The sequence below is a fragment of the Pinus tabuliformis genome, chromosome X (genome assembly GCF_031772625.1).
Source record: "Pinus tabuliformis cultivar Carrire ecotype Pingquan chromosome X, CPIR1, whole genome shotgun sequence".
Lineage (NCBI taxonomy): Eukaryota > Viridiplantae > Streptophyta > Pinopsida > Pinales > Pinaceae > Pinus > Pinus tabuliformis.
In genome coordinates this window covers 626,392,564-626,410,521 of record NC_142308.1, presented here as the reverse complement: position 1 = coordinate 626,410,521, position 17,958 = coordinate 626,392,564, and the positions used below count along the sequence as shown (strand labels likewise).

At 39.8% G+C, this 17,958-nt stretch overlaps 2 pseudogenes across 6 annotated transcripts in view; both read right to left on the bottom strand.

Annotated features, from left to right (window-relative positions):
• LOC149141565 (callose synthase 11 pseudogene) overlaps window positions 1-17,958 on the bottom strand; it is a 115,209-nt pseudogene that overhangs the window by 5,860 nt on the left and 91,391 nt on the right. Inside the window, exon 2 of one of the 6 annotated variants that reach the window (XR_016264713.1) lies at window positions 79-244. The exons of 4 other annotated variants lie outside the window; for them this stretch is intronic. The product of XR_016264713.1 is annotated as a callose synthase 11 pseudogene, transcript variant X2 (transcript). The remainder of the gene's footprint in view (window positions 1-78; window positions 245-17,958) is intronic. One more of the 6 variants, XR_016264715.1, reaches the window with a different exon arrangement.
• LOC149141566 (DEAD-box ATP-dependent RNA helicase 1 pseudogene) lies at window positions 3,035-6,700 on the bottom strand (annotated as a pseudogene).

Sequence of the window (17,958 nt, the reverse complement as noted above, 5' to 3'; positions counted from 1 at the left end):
TCAAGAAAAACACGTAACTCTTTAGCATGGCTTATTTCACAGTTAACAAGGACAAACTACAAAGTGATAAGGGCCTACTCGTAGTTTCTTGGCTATTCTTAGAGAAAGCAACTGGCAAGATCTCCATCCCTCCACGGATTAGATGATAAGATCTGCCTGCCAGCAGACAACCGGTGGATTGACTGACCTTGATCAGCTTATATCACAGTTCTGCAGTTATCTATAGAGCAAGTACATATGTTCTCTGCATTTGCATAAGATTTCCAAAGTTACCATGTATTTCGCTCAAACAATGGTACTAAAATGCAAAGATCTTAACAACAGAGATTGTGGGATCAATAATTCTATTATAAAAACTCAAGTGTGAAGACCAACTTGCGAAGTTCAGTGTCCTTAGTTCAACTAAGGACAAAACTATGTTCAAAAAAGTAGAAATATTGATTTTCTGCTAAGTATAAACACAAGTAAAAATTGACAATGTACAGCGACAGTATACATGATATAACTGGCATCAACAAAGTTCAGTCTTTTTAAAGGAATAAATTATAAATTTTCAAAGTCATCTAAGTTTTGTGGATCATTCACTAGAATCACTACAGCCCATAAAACTTCAATTAAAAACCAACAAGATAGAGAAACGGTCAACCAATTTATGGACTCTGATAGAGCGTGCCTTAAAGATAAGTGAAAGATAAATTATCCAGGCCAGACGAATCCTTGAATGAGTGGGAAGAACCACCTAGTTATTACTTTGATAAAAAATCAAGACGTATCTTGACACAACCCAAGTGCACTCCCAACATAGGAATCAAGACTCGAAACAAAAGGAATGGTTTGTGAGACTTAAGAAAACGAATTAAAAAGCCCTAACTTGTGCATAGTAAATTAGCATATTCTAAACGTTCTACATTTTTACTCTTTTGCAGGCATATTTTCCAATAGGTTTTGTACACAATCCAGCCAAGACTTGTTGGAAAAGCAGATTCGAGTTGTTAAAACCTAAGTAACAGGACACATCCAAACAGGGGGCACCTACCTTATTTTGTCTTTGGGACATTGTTGCCTCTATGAGCTGTGCGTTGAAATGATAAAAACTCCAAACCACGTCGCACAATCTGAGTGGCACTTGGGTAGGTCAGCCACTGTCATCTCACCAACCTACCTTGCCTCTCTTTCAGCCGGCTCTCCTCCGGCTCCAAGGGAGGCTCCCCTATTAGGATCACTAGGGATTAGACAATATGAAGCAAGGTGATATCACAAATAACCCTAGGGATTGAAATGGTTCTTTTGAAATAGAAAAAAAATGAGGATGACGGAAGGATACGAAGACTAGTGCCAATATTCAAGGGCAATAGGCGGGGTTGCGATCACAACCCCTTCTTTGGTAGCTCTTCCTTTAGGACCGAATGGGTGAGGAGTTGGGGTGAAACTATCTCACTCAAGCCAGTCTAGGTTAACCCATAGGGAACTCAGCTTCACTAGGAGGACCTGCTCATTCAAGATTATCCCAACCACTGTAATAACAGCGGTCACGAATATCCCACAAATTCAGTTGAAGGTTCCCCCCTAAAACGGATTGTCCAACACTTGCAAATGTGTATTTTAATGAGAGCTAAGGGTGAGATGAAGACCCTAGAAGCCCAGACCACCCCTTCCCAGTGGCTATGTCATTCACTGGATCGATAAAGCAATTTTGTGATCACCGATTTATACCTGCAGAATTAACCTAATTACAGCACAAATTATAGGCAAGAACGAAGAAGAAGAAGCATAAAACAACACCCATAAACCAAAGAAAAAATATTATTAGTCCCTAGGGAGAGGAATACTCCCACTCTCCAACCATGATCACAAAATAAGGAAAGCGCCTCTCTTTATAGGAGGAGGCTTTAACACCTTTAGGCTTTACAATAAAATATTATTATTTTTATGGAGTTCCTTGGACCTAGCCTAAAAAGACTAGATCTAGTCTAAATTCTAGAAACTAAAAATTATTATAAAATAAAAATAAAAGAGGTGGCTTGGCCAAATGTACAATGAGACTAATTTTGTATGCCCTACTCCATCTATAATTAATATCACACCCAACGGCTTGATTAACCATGCACCCATGTGTTTGATGAGTAATTACTCCAAATGCCACAGAGAACTTGGAATTGTTCCACGATCCCTTTAAAATCGAATGATCATTAAGATAATTCTCTATCGGTTCAGCAGCTTGGCTGGGGGTCGAATAGCTACCTTTAATGCCCCTTGGCTTAGTCAATGAAGGTCTTCGCCCACTTGAAATAGACTTGACCCATCGAATCTTGCAAATGGTTAATGTTACTGCTCAAACTAGCAAGGGACCAAAAGGACAAATGCTAGACCAAGGGCAACAAATGGAGACTTAGCCCACTGTCACCTCAACTAAGGCTCCCTTCTATTTACGGACTTTCACCGATGGGAGGAGACCCGGTATATTATGGAGTCACTGATGAAGGATAAATCAATGAATGAATGTGGAGTGACCCAAACAATCCATTTCCAAAAGACGTTGAAAGATAGAGCTTGCTTGTTTTCTAAGCAAGGGGTACATTGTATTCTAGGGGAAGGGAGGATTTAAGGCTTAGGTTTATGGGATATGACTTGTGAAGAAGTTTCCCAATCTCTAAAATCCCTGTTAAAATTATTACCCTAGATGGTTCTTGAAGAATTGTGTTTTTGAAGGAACAGGACCAAGTGGACCAAGTCTAGGTCAAGAGGAAGGAGTTTAGCAACCAATGATGTCCTTAGCCTAGACAAGGTAGGGGAAAGGATCAAAGAAAGAATATTCACTTAAAGGTGTTGAATTGATCCAATAAGGTACTAGCCTTGGGGATGCTAGGGCAAAGTTTGATCTCGGAGCTAGGGCTTGGCTTTTCTCACAACTCCACTGTCAGAATGGCCTCAAATTTGGAGGTCTTGAGGAAACACCAGCGCAGGAGAGGCTAGGAGATCAAACTTTTTGGAGGGCTAGTTCACCGAGAAAATGATGCCCTAGGTGACCCAACTTGGCTAGACCTAGGAAAAGGTGAAAGAAGTTGGTTTAAGGTGACCACCTTTTGGTAGATCAGTGCCTTAGTCTTGGGAGAATGGAGTCTATGATGAATATGAGTGAGGACCTTTGGTTCTTGGTCAAGGAGGCCTCAAGACTACTTCGCTAGCCTTCTAGGTCAAAGAGAAGCAATCTTGCAGTTTTTATACTTCGATGTGCAAAAGGTGATGGCTTATCAAGATCAATTCATTGATACAATTACCCCTAGGAGATTTCATTCACATTATATGGCCCATACATTGAGAGATGCTAGAATAGAGACAAAATTCCACAATTTAAGCAGTAAATGCATGCAGCGATTAGCCCTCAAAATAGCACAAATCTCAGTCCAATGTATATGACAAAGTAGAACAAGAATAACATTAAAAGCATGTACTTACATGTAATAGAATATATCCAACCATCCCAATTTCACAAGAGAGAAGCTCCAAGATAAGATAGACCAAATCCACACATCAAAATTCATCCATAAAGCTCCAATTCATTCTCTAAGAAAAAGTGCGAAGCAAGAGAGAGAAGAGATCCAATCCAAAGTGATGATGAGAAAATGAACTCGTCTCACTTGTATTTATACACTAATGAGGAGTTTTAATCAGTCTCCTTGGCCTACATAAGCCCCAAAAATAAAATAATGTGCTAATAATCTAACTTTTGGTGACAAGCCCACCAAACTAGCTCACAAATGAAAGAATAAGCCTCTTAAGAAGTCAAATGATGAATAATACATGTCCTAGGGCCCTCCAAGAGGCCTGATGAGGTCCATGGTTTCCATAATGAAGAATATGACAATAAGCCTGTGGTGCTCTCAATGGGTGTGGGGGCACAATAATAACCTCATGGGTCTCCAAATGAATCGAATATGCATGTAGATCACCTACAAGGACTCTGATGATGGTGTAGGGAACGCCACATCATCCTACAAGTCCTGGGTCAGCTGCCAAGTGCATGGTACATCTGTGGGGCCGGCTGGGCAAAGGTGAACCAGGTGCATCTTCCTTGTCCAAAAGAGTATCTCGAGCATCTTTGACCATCCTTGGGGAAACATGAAATGTTATCTATTGTTGTGGAGGCACATGGTTCTCAACACACACCCTATATGTGCCAATGTAGCAGTGAATAGCCCCTTATAAGGTAGGGCGGTTCATTGCCCACCAAAGTTGGGACAATCATGGGTTCCTATATGATGAAGGAGGCTCATAGAACCTGTAGGAACCAGGGTGACGGCCATGATGATGGGGTGGAGCTCATGTATTGGATTTTGCCCACGTGCTAAATGTGTTTGTCCCAACCATCTTTTGCATTTCGTGGTACATTTTCCGGTTGAATGTGGCCAAATATGCTTTTAACTTTCTTTTATCCGCATCAACCTCCAAGGCATCATTCGAGGCCTCACCCAATGCGCGAGCAAGAGGAAAGGGCAAGCTAACCCTATGTGGACCTAGTGGAGGGATGTTGACCCAGGTGGGAGAAATGATGAATAGGGTAATAATGAGTGGAAAAGGGGAATATAAGAAGATAAGGGACCGGGGCTGCACAACCAAAATCAGGGTTTCCCGTGAAATACCATCCCTAAAGCCAAATGGTTAGTAAAAGAGATCCCACGGGACTAGAATTCAAGGTTAATATCCAAAAGGGGTCTAGGGGACAAAAGCACAGACCTAGCCCATTCTTTCAGTCGAATTCCCCCATTAATCCATGCCCAGAAGTTTCCATGATAAGCAAACTACAATATTCAATTACCAAATGACAAGGCATACCTTTAGGTTCAGTACGCCCACCTTCAAATATACAAGCATGGCAGATGGGTGAGGGGCCACATGGTTGGCTCAAGTGGCAGAGAAATGGCACAATGAGCTAGCTGGTGGCTGCAAGGGGCTGCTGGCTGTCGGCTGGGAACCATCTTGGAGAAAGAAAAAAAATCTCCTAGGGATATCGCCCACAAAATGGTGGGTAACAATTACAATTGTGTCCAACAATTGCCAATCGAACCCATCTCCTCTAACTATCATTTACACCAACAAACACTTTTAAGCACGCAACTAGCAATTGCAAAGAGGCTCACCTGAGTTGTCAAGAGGAAGAGTGACTGGTCAACTAGAATATTTCTCTACCCCCTTTGATTTTTCGATCTGGACACTAGTTGGAATTGTTAGAAATGGGTTCGATTTGGATTAACAAAAGGTACCTATCGATTATAGAAGAAATGATGGCGACCTGTTGCAACTTAATTTGCTAGGATTTGTGGCTCAAAACCCTCACCGTGTCACCGTTTGTTGGAAAGCGCCAACTTTTGTCGAAGGAAGACCATTCATGCTTGAAATAAAAGTTGATTTGCTTGATACAATCTCCATGATCCTCTAACAAAGCACTTAACCTGCTGGAATAAGGAAACACTTGCTTCAAAAGAGAAGTCGACCATGCTGGAAAAGAAACCCTTGAAGTCTGCTTAAAAAAATATTGATCCTTTGTGGAGGGAATTACAATCTTCATGTGCCCAAATCAAACCAGAATAGCCATGCCCCACTAACTTATTGGGAACAATTATTTTGCAAAGTCGGCACATCAAATATACAAGAGGTTATCTGCAATGGTGACATCGACTAATTAGATTGTTTCTCAATAAACATCTTTTGATTTTTCCAAGCATAATTTCTCCATTGGTATCGTGAAGCTGAAATCTTCTTGACTGGCTCCACCTTCTAAAAAAGATCATGATATATTTCAACGTTGGCTCTTAACCCAATGGCTTTGGACTTACAGCATTGGAAGTTTGTAACATATTTCTGGTCCAGCTAAAGCCAAGAACAAGGGTTGATGGAGAGCAAGTTAGTAGAGTTTGCTAGGATCTCTAGTCAATGTAGCGGATAAAATAATCTTCATAATTCTCGGATTTGTTTCAGCTTTGAAATCTCTATCAAGAGCATCTCTTCAAAATGTTGTTATCGAACCTAGCTTAGCAGAAACTGAGCTACATGTTGCTACAGGATTTCTGCAGTGATTTGACTATGTTGTATTGTGTACATTAGGCAACCAGTAGTAAGTACTAATACGCTTCTCTTAGCAACCTATTGGTTTCATCAACAACTAAATAGCAAAGATGTTCTATGTGAAACCCTTCGTACTGGAAATGTGATCCATTAAATTTCCAAGCATAGCTATCAAAATGTCCACAAAGCTTTCTGAAGTAGCCATCACCATACCCTTCGGATCACTAAGATTCTGCATAGAATTCCTATGGTGCCTAATGAATTGAGAAATGTCAGTTATTCCTGAAGTTTGTACAACTACCAAACCTACGGATAAACCCACTGCTAATCTATTGCATCGAAGACTACTTTTACTTGCATTACAAGGTCACGAGTAGGAAGCACAACTAGAGCACGCAGATACTACAAAGTGCGCCTTGATAGCATTTGTCAAATAGGCAATGCATGTGCTAGAGTCTTCCCTGTTGTTGCAAAATCTAGCAGGCCTTAGAGACGGGCACCCTACAAGGCTATCACTAGACCAAGTGACAACAATGAGGTAGCGTCCTACTGTCACCACAGCTACTACCCCTTGCTCTTTATGGACTTTCACCAATGGGAGGAGTCCCAATATGAGGTCACCTATAATAGGTATTCTAAGGTATAAGATGACCAATAGGCTTCTAAGGGAAAGACATAGCTTAATTACACGACTCCAATCAATGAATGAAGGCAAATCGCTTTCCTTAGAGATGCTTAATTTATGGAACATGTAACCTAGGGCTTGATTAATAGGTTGAGAGTTGGGATGGCTAAAGGTCAAGGTGTAGAGAAAGGGTTTCTGACAATGTGCTTTAGTAAGGTTAAGGCACATAAAACCCTCAATAAGCCCCCAAGTTGAAGCTACACCAAAAATAAGGTTTTACCCTAGGGAAAACAACTAGGGCAAGGAAAATTATGGATGAAACTGGAATGAACACCTACAAAAGGGGAATGATATTGTGGCAACCAGTGTTGTTAAAATCGCGATAATATCGCAATATTATCGTTTTATCGCGATTTTTTCTTGAAGCCGATATTATCAAGAGTAATACTCGCGTATTTTTTTTATACACGATTTTTTCCCAATTTATTGCCGAGGGTCGGGGCAACGCAGTTTTATAAGGCAAAAGTCAATTTTTTTTCATTTCATTTGCACAGTTAGGCGCGCGGAGGGCAATGGAGTGTTGGAGTGGGCTTGGAGATTTTGCTTGGAGAGGATTGGAGCTATTTCAAGTGTGTGGAGGAGAAAATCAAGAGGAGACCAATTATCTCCATAGAAACGGTATGGGCACCAACTTTTTTTTGTTTTCATTGTTTTGAAACTTTGTTTATGTTTTTTTTCATTGTTTTTGGTTGGGTAACTTGGTTTGGAATGGGGTTTATGAAATTTGTCCAATGTAAATTTTTTTGTTTTTTTGGTTGGGTTTGGAATGGGGTTTTTGATGTATTGTTTTTTTAGTTTTTTTGGTTGGGTTTGGAATGGGGTTTCTTAAAATGTACGTAATTTTTTTTAGTTTTTGTACAATGTAAAAATTAAAATACTAAATTGTAAGTTTGTAACTTGTAAATACTAAATTGTAATCCTTATTTTCCCATAGGTTCACAACTTCACCAAAACACCATTCAAAGTTTTCAACTTCAAAGTTCAAAAACAAACATGCTAAGGAAATTGGACCCTTTCTGGGAATTTGGTGAACCTAAAGCTCCGAATGATAGACTAAACTAATCAGACAGAAATGTCTACTTTGATCACCTCAACACAACATCGCAATCTATTAAGAAGAAAAGAAAAAAGCGGAAAGGATTTGGTAAACCTAATGGCCATGTACAACACAGGGTTGGGATTGATCAAAGTCCTAAGATATTCAGAATTAGACAAGGCACATCAGAAAAACCACCCATGGATCTACCCAAAAGTAAGGAGGTTCTCAGCACGAACTTCGTTGAAGACATCTAATGCCATGGGACATCTTTTTGTATCATATTCCTAACCTTATCCTGTGTCATTTTTGTTTAATTAGTTTTATTTCATGAATAAAGTGTGATTTATGCTCTTAGAATAAATTTCCATTTCTTCATTTCTATACTTGATTTCATTTGATAATATTTAAAATGGATACTGCTGATATATGTCTTTTGTCGATGAATGAAGATTCCAGGTTCTTGCACATTATCACTTCATATCTAGCATGCATCCCCAAATGGAGCCAAATATTGACCACTAGAGTGGCACTTGATGATTACATGAAAACTCCATGCCCAAAGACGATCCAGAGGACACTTGTACCATCAAATATCGTCAATCAACAAAGTTTTTTAACTTTACTTCTATCTTCTCATCATCTTTCTTGTACCCAGATTCCACCCCTACGGGGAATTGTAATAAGTGATACTAGTAATGATGAGTTTTGAGTCTGTAACAGACCTAGGATGTTAGGACTCAATCAACAAATGAGCACACCTTAGAGGGTTTTTTTTATCTGGTTAATTACCCCTTCTTTTTCAGAGGCGGATAATTTTCCGAGTTTTTTCACTCACATTTTACCCCAAAGCCTGGTGACAGTTTGAAGGTTGAGCCCCTGACACATCTTAGTGTCTAGACTCGATGTATATTACCATACCAGATCACGCAAAAAAAACGTTGAATTTGGTTAGGTCTAGGTAGTCATTTTTTAATTTTTTAAATTTCCCGCAGGTCAAAATTTGCAAATAAAATTGTATTTAAATTGTAATAAGTGTAGTCTAGAGAAGTTGTATGGGGCATAAGTAATCAAATTTACACCTCACCCTCAACTTTCTACTATGACACACTTTGAGGGGTTAATAATGTGTTTTGGACCCTCAAAACCCACTTTTCCTAAGTTTCGTGGGAAATCTAGCAATTAATTAAGCTAGAAAGTAAATAAATGGAGAAAAATAAATATCCACACATGCTAAATGTTGTGGAAATGACGTGAAAAATTATGGGGGAGTTAACGTGAAGTCCCAAGGTGATGTGGACTCCTAAAATATGGGAAAGGTCGTGCTCAAATAAAGTCGAATTTCTGGCATTAAAGGAGAAAGTTGTTTACTTGAAAATTCTGATTTGTGAAGTTAATGCACATTTGGGAGGATTTGAGAGAATATTTGGTGGAGATTTTTGTGGGAAATTGTCCCCACATGAGTTACCACCCATATACACTTGTCATTCTATCATAAAATTCAAATTTGGCACATAAGGGAAGAAGAAAATGATGTCCACTTGCCGGAATTCGATTTTTACACTTGGCATTGGAGCTCCATTCAACAAATTCGAATTTCTCTTTGAGATTGTCACCTCATGCCACTTGTTTAATCACTTCTACATTGAGATTGGCTCCAATGCCATTTGTCATTGTCATTCTTCATTGGGATTTGCTCCCAACTCTCTATATAATAGAGCCATGGGCTCTCACATTGTATCATGTAATACGAGCTATTGTGCTTGAGGAGACTCTGCGGGATTGTATTCACTACTTGCAATATAATACAACAGTCTTTGGGGTAAAGCGTGATGGTGTTCTTCTCCTTGCATGTGTGGTAAATTCTTGACTTGTTGTTATGCTTCTATTTATTTCCTCGTGTCATTATTTCTTTCATGCTTGTTTCAAGTTATGTTAGTATGCAGTTATCTCATATTAGCATAAGAATTAATTATTTGCTTTAGGAAAAGAAATCTTCTAGTGGATAATAAATGTATCTCTAGGAATTCTTTCCACTGCACTTATTTAATTTCATGTTGATTTAATGATTTGTGGTGAAGTTTTGTAGATGAATCATTATTTGGTCAAGATTTTCAAGCGTGAGGGGAAATTCTCAGAGGAATCAACCCATTCTTGAAAAATATTCAAGGCGAACCAGCATGTTTTGAATTCCAAAGTCTCGTCCATATCTTATTTGTGTCTTGTTGGGATTTTTTCAAGTTTCTTAAAGCTTTTATTTCTTGCATCAAAATATCAAACTTAGAAAATTTTAATATTTACATATTGTACTTCATTTATCAATATCTGGCTATTTCAAAGAGCTAAGTCATGGCTAATCAAAGAAGAGAGCTTGTTCATACTCTTTGGCCTAGCCTCTTGTAGATTATTTTTTTAACATACTTTGTTGTCATCTTGGTTTAACATTTGAATTATTTTCGTATCCTTTTGAGCAAGATAGTTTCCATGCTTTGATTTGCAGACTTATTCATCTTGAAAACATTTATAATATCTTGTGCTAACAATTTATTATTTCACTTTTCAGGGTTATTTTGGCTTTCCATTTGGAAGCATTTCACTTCATTTTAAGCAAAATACAATTTCATTTCTTAAAGAGCAAATACTTGGAAGGCACTAGTTGTTTATGTGTTTCATGCTTATCTTATGATGGTTATTTCTCATATCAATTTTTGCTTATAAATCTTAAAGAGAATCTATTTAGCTCTAACAATTCTCCTAGAAACTCACATCCTTTTTAAATTAATTTTTCATTAGGGACCACCCCCCTTAGCTAACCTAGGAGATAGCTCAAACGGAGAGAGTGAGAATTAGTGTGACAACCCCTTCTCTGAGTTCCCTGCCACCAACCACACCTTGTGGGGTTGAAGGCTTTTCTCACTGACTTGTAGGTAGGTGTAGGCGGCAAGGTCAACAATCCCCAAGTATAATCTCCATATTAGTCTTCTTTTCAATCAAATTTGAGAGGGCCTTTTTGTACCCAATGAAGTGCCAGGAGACACCATTATCAATCAACCAATTGTCCAATGTATCCGTAGGAGAAGCGATGGTAAGGGCAGAAATAAGATAAAATTCTTTTTGCTTTTCTACAACATTAACTTCTCCATTCCTGGAGTTTCTAGACTTCTTGAGAGGACGACCATCTCCATTTAGAGCAGCGGGAGCATTCCTCTTTCCTTTGTTGTTAAACCTGTTGTTCCTTTGATTGCCATTTCCCTTGTAGTTGTTGTTATGGTTGTCATCATCTCTTGGAGTATCCTTCTTGTGAGGACACTCTCTAGCAAAATGTCCAAACCTGTTGCAATTGAAGCATCTTCATTTTCTTCCTTCTTTGAATCCCAGCTTGAACTCTTGACCTTATCTTCTTAGACCAACATTGTTCTTCCTCTTAGTATGAGTGGAGAAGGCAATAGGATTGTTTCCATTTGAGGGCTTGTCTCTTTCCATCATCTTAATTTCTTCTTGAGTGCATCTAGCCAATAATTCATCAAATCTCTGAATCATGTCATTGTTGAGGATGGTAGTGTTAAACACGTACCATTTTCTCGTAAGGCCTCCAAGTGCAATAAGAGTGAGCTCCCCGTTACCAACTTCTCCAATAGATAGAAGATCATTCTTGATTTCGGTAATCCTCATGAAATAGGATTGAATAGATTCTCCTCTATCCATCTTGATGTCTTTCAAATTGTTCTTGAGAAAGAGAACTTGATTTGCATTCTTTACTTTGAACATCCCAACTAGCTTGTCATACATCTCCTTAGATGTTTCTAAATCAGAAATATAGGCAACCAAAGTCTTGTGAATAAAATCAACAATAATTTTCTTAGATTTAACCTCACCTTTCTTATACTTTGTTTGTGTAGCAACGGATGCATTTGAAGGAGGCTCCACTAATCTTCCTTTAACATAGTCCATGGCATCATTTTCTCCCAAAGTCAAATCTAGAGACATCTTCCATGCATGATAGTCAGATTTGTCCTTAAGCTTGTTCTCGGATTTGAAGTAAGATGTAGTCGTCATTGGGATTAGTTCCAAGTCCTTGTCCAACAGCTTCCCTTAGTGATTTATTTTCCTCACTCTTGCTTGGGCTTTATCTTCACCTGAGATCTAATACCATGTTAATTTTAGATAACAGTGGTGTGTTTTATGCTTAGCACAATTTACTTCAATGTTCCTTATCAGCCCAATGACAATTTCCAATTATTTTTTGTAGCAATCACACTGACAGTAAATGTAGATAGAACATAAAAACAAGTGCAAAAGACAAGCCAAGACAAGAGGACACAAGATTTGGCGGATGCCAGGGAAAAACTCCAATGTGGGGAAAACCCTTTGATCAAATCTTCTTATTATTATTCAATATTTCAGCAAAGAGAGAGAGAGAGTACATAGATCAAACTTTCTTGCCCAATGCACAGTCAAAAGAGCCCTGTCAAAATCAGCAGCGAACTGCAACCCTAACCAAAAAGTCAACGTTGGTCAAATCAGCTACAAAACTTCCTCCAGGAACCTCAATCAACAGCAGTCCAATTTGGCCTCCAAGAAGGGTCAAAGTCAACCCAAAACAATCCACAAAAACTCAGTCAACCCTAGTCAAACTTCAGTCAACCCTGCGGTCAACATAGGTCAAACAGCCACAATTGCCTCGGTTTCTATGCCAGAAAATGCGACCTCAAGCGATCGGAATTATGCCCGGAAAAACGCAGTCAAAGACAGTCAAACAACCCCTAGTCAACGCTAGTCTACACTCTAAAATTTTGACCTATACTTGTTTCTGAAATTTTCGACCCCCTGCCACACACGCAAGAGAGAGAGAGAAGAACCCAAGTTGTATGAACCAATCTGATGTGAGGAAAGAGAAGGATGTGTGAATGATTGATGTCCAAATGAGAGAGGTCGCTCCTATTTATACAATTTGTTGAGGGTGAGGAGACACATCCATTGGGCTCCTTGAGCCTACATTTCACTGAGGCCGACCTTGACAATTTGTGCATGAGAGAGAATAAATTCAAAATTCCACTTCTGCTTGTCAGAATGAGATGATCTTTATATCAAAATTGGACCTCTCAAAAAGAAGAATCCAATGCAATAATCATCTCCATCATATGAGTTGTCCCAAGTTGGAATTTGGCCCTAGTTGCAAATTTTAACACAAACGATACTTGTAAATGTAAAATTGAAAGCCTTAAAATGCGCTCCGTGGTTTCTAATTTTAGTTCCTTTATCTATACATTATTTTGCTGAATTTTAATGCACGTGATTCTATTCTAGCCCTTTGCAGCAAATTTCTTTCTCTATCTCTTCCCTCACCTATACTACAACAGCTAAATAAGCTTCACTATTTGTGTGTAGGCCACCATGGTTGAACTTTACTTCTTTCGAACAAAATGTTGTCAATGTGTGTAATGTTGTTTGGTCTTTGAGTACGATTATTGAACCATATTCAAATCCTTTATATTTTCAACTCTTGAGCAATAACAATTCATCCACAAAAGACTCTAAGATGTCCTAGGCACTGACCCTTCTCCTCAACCCAGGGGTTGTCTCTAGGATCCACAACACATTGGATAGTGGGTTGTAGCTTGAGCTCCCCTATGATGTCAAATTATTCTTCTTTTGGATTCGAGAGTGTTCAACAAATGAAGTTCAAATGAGCAGAGATGAGCAGAGACGACCAGTGATGCGGGGGAGCGCCCCCCCCCCCCTTCGAACCCGCTCCCGAAGCGCGCTCCGGGCGGGAGCGGCTCGGGAGCGGGTCGGGAGCGCGCTCCCCAAATCGCTCCCGGACGGGAGCGATTTTCGGGAGCGCGCTCCCGTAAAAAAATTTGCGCTCCCTGGTCTGTGAGGGAGCGCTTCAGGGAGCGATCGCTCCCGAGCTCCCGGAGCGCTTTTTAATGCCCGGGAGCGATCGGGGAGCGCTTCAGGGAGCGATCGCTCCCGCGCTCCCGGAGCGCTTTTTAATGCCCGGGAGCGATCGGGGAGCGATCGCTCCCTGATCGCTCCCGGGCATTAAAAAACGCTCCGGGAGCGAATTTTAAAATTCCGGGAGCGGTTCGGCGGAAAAAAATTCCGCGGACCCGAAAAAAACAAAAAAATTAACTAATTTTTTTGGGTTTATAAGCCCAATGGGCCAAAACAAAATCATTTCAATGAGATTGAGCTTGAGTTTGAGAGCAAAGGAGCAAGGAGCAAGAGCTGAGGAGCAAGGAGCCAGAGCTGAGGAGCGAGGAGCAAGTGCCAAGGAGCGAGGAGCAAGCTTGCAGAGGTAAGTAACTTAATCATTTAGTTAGTTTAGTTGGTTAGGTAGTTAGTTTGTTTAGTTTAATTTACCTGTTTGAGTTTAAAGATCATTAATTTAAATTAAATTAATAAATTAAATGAATTAATCCCAATAAACTAAATTAATTTGCAGATTCAAGACTCAAACCCTACAAACATCAAACACGATGGACCTGGGGATTTTTATTGGCATTTTCCTCTTCCTGGTCCCTTTTCTGGTTATTATGGTGGTGGAGAGTAGGAAACGGAGGGGGCCTGAAACTGAAGAGGTGGATGAAGAAGCCGGAGGAAGTCAAATAGGTGAAAACCCCAGTGAGGAGGATGTGGAGGGTGAACATAAGGGTCAAAAAACTAAACAAGACCAAACTCCATTGTGGAAATATGTTCACAGGCCTGAAACAGGGAGAGGGGGTGGAACCACTAAATTTCATTGCCCCCATTGCAACAATGATTTCACAGGCTCATACACCCGTTTGAGAAGACACCTTTGCGGGAAAAGGGCATGGGATGGAGAGAAACAAATAGGAATCAGAACTTGCGACGCGGTGTCAACAGCGGATAGAGCCAAATACATAAAGGAAGAGGAGGACGCCCAATACAAAGCAAAAAGATCAAGGGGTTTCTTTGAAAGCTCACAAAGAACTCCTTCAGCATCCTCCCAAGGCAGTGGATATGGACATGGAGGCTCAGGGTCATCATCTTTACGCCGTAGAACCATATCAAATTTCCTTGATGAGGGGTGTAGGAATGATGTGGATTCAAAAATTTACAGGTTCCTCTATGCAAATGGGATACCATTCAATGTTCTACGCTCACCTTATTGGCACGAAATGGTTTCTGCCATAAATGATGCCCCTAAAGGATACAAGAGCCCTGGGTATGACAAGGCAAGAACAGTTGGCCTTGATCATGAAAAAGCAAAAATATCACATTCTTTGAATAAAATGACAAGTTCTTGGACTGACAATGGGGTGTCCATTGTATCTGATGGATGGACAAATGTAAAAGGCAAGCCATTGATAAGTGTTCTTGCTGTGTCCCGAAGTGGTCCCATTTTTCTAGCTGCACATGATTACTCAGACAAGTTCAAGACCGCTATCAACATTGCAGAAGCATTGCTTGAAACAATTGAGCGTATTGGCCCATACAATGTCATCCAAGTCATCACTGATAATGCTCCTAATTGTAAGGCAGCGGGAGCAATTATTGAGGATAGATACCCGAACATATTTTGGTCTGGATGTTTGGTTCACACATTGAACCTTCTGTTGCATGATATTGTCAAAAACAAAAATGAACAATACCAATGGATTGGTGATTTGTACAAGAGAGGAAAAAAAATGATAAAATTTATTACAAATCATAGCAATACCCATGGCCTTTTCCGCAGTCACTCGAGATTGGAGTTGCTGAAGATTGCGAGGACTAGATTTGGTAGCTATTACCTCACCTTCAGGCGCCTTTTGAAGGTAAGAGAGGGTTTAGCTAGCATGGTATCAAGTCCAAATTGGCAGGTGTTAAAGGAAAGGGCTACAAATGTAGCTGACATTGCAGGTTTTGAAACGGTGGAGGAGGCCGCTCTTGATGGGCAGTTTTGGACAGTTGTGAGACAGGTATTGGATTTCACCAAGCCAATTTATAACATGATTCGGTTTGCAGATACAGACAAACCAGTGATTGGCGAGGTGTATGAGCAAATGGATACCATGTTGGGGGAAATAAAAGACATTGTTAATAACAGAGATCCCGACTTGTACAATCTGATTCACGATTGTGTGTGTGAACGGTGGAAAAGGCTTAACCTTCCACTACATTGCTTGGCGTATATCCTTACGCCAAAATACTACTCAGATTCTTGGTTGGGCAAACCTGCAGCAGGGGGTGGTGTTAGGACCAAACCCCGTTTAGATCGAGAGGTAACTAAAGGATATCTGGATGCATTAGAAAAGTTGGTGCCTGACAGGGAGGAATGTGCAGCTGTGCGCCTTGAAATAGGCAGATACTTCACTGGCAGTGGTTTGTATGGTAACTTCCATGCAATGGACGACAAAGATAAATTTGATTCTCTCACATGGTGGGAAACATATGGCGGCGACGGACTTTTGCGAAAATTGGCATTGAAAGTTCTTGCACAGGTTGTAAATTCTTCTTCTGCAGAGAGGTGTTGGAGCACCTACAGTTATATACATAATGTGAAAAGAAACAGGCTCAACGAAAACCGAGCAGAAAGCTTGGTTTATGTGCACTACAATTTGAGGTTGTTGAGCCATTACTGTGATCGGGCTAATGAAGATCCCACATATAAAATTTGGGACAATCACCCTGAGGACGACAATTTGGAGGATGGCATTGTACATATGGAAGAACTAGAAGATGAGCTTGTACGGGATGAAGCTGAAGCAGCTGCAGCAGCCATGCCACCTCCACCTCCACCATCCAGTAGCAGTTCTCGGGGCCCAAGTCTTGTTCCATTCCTGTCGCCACCTCCATCGACACCCTCGCGTGGAGGCTCTAGTTCTGGTCGTCGGTCTGGGCGGGAGACTCCTAGAAGACCGCCAAGACCTACTTATACTCCTGGAGACTCTCGTGGCAAGGGCCACTTGTAGATTTACAGTTTACTTGTCTTTTTTAGTTTCTATTAGACTTGTCACTTTAGTTTTCATAACTGTTCAGTGTTGAGTTTTGAGTCCTTGACTCTTGACTCTTGACTCTTTCATATCATTATGACATTATGATATTTTTTGTAAACATTATATCACTGTGACAATGAAAATTTGAAGTTTGAAGTTGGGCCTTGGCAATTATAACTCATTGGTAATGATTGTGAATTATGAATATGATGCTTTGTGAAAGACTAAAGTTGTTTCATTTCATCTCATTATTCATGTTTCATTTTATAAATTTTTAACATTTCATATCATGTTAACAGTTAGAAGTTAGGACTTAGAAATATCTTCGATATTACTTCTTGTAATGGTTAAACTTGGCTTACAAGTACAACTTGTTACTTTGGTGATCAATGATGATAAATGTTATTGAATTGAATGTTATTTTAATTTATTATTTTACTAAGGTTGATGACGATTATAATTTCTAGATGATTGATGTGATATGGTTCAATGATCAATTTATGTTTTTTTATGTTTTTTATGTCTATTTCATCATTCTACATGTTTTTGTTGACATATATGTATCAAAAATTAAAAAATATAAAAAATATATATATTTTTAAAAAATCGCTCCGGGATTCGCTCCCAAACCGGGAGCTTCTGAAAATGGTCGCTCCCGCTCCCGCTTCCACTCCCGCTCCCCGCTCCCGCTCCCGCTCCCAAGTAACACTGGAGACGACATTTGATTTGATAATGACGAGACATTTGTGATGGGACATACTTTGCAGTCGAAAATTTCTCCCTCGCTGAGTGTTAATTTGGTAGCTCGAGGATAAATTCCCTTCATTGGACATTATTCCTCATTCAGAGAGACCCAGAATTGCCCCTAGAAGCACTCAATTTGGTTAAGGAAAAATATACTTTTGGTGAGAAAACCCACAATAGCACAAATGTCCAAGTCGGCCTAAAAGCAAAAATTGGCACCCTTCCAACACATATAAATACAAGTTGAGGAAAACTTCATTTGGCATCTCATCAACACATCCATCTTCTCTCTCCTCTTCTCATTGATTAGTACAAATTGCGGGGATCTCTTCACACATGCGAAGGAGGAAATCAATTTTTCTGTTGACCGAATTTTGCCACTATTTTAGACGTTGACCAGTGTTGACCTCTTGTTTGGAGCATGTTTTAACTTCGCTTGACTTGGAGAATTTTTTGTTCTAACAAGTCGAATTTATTGGCACAAA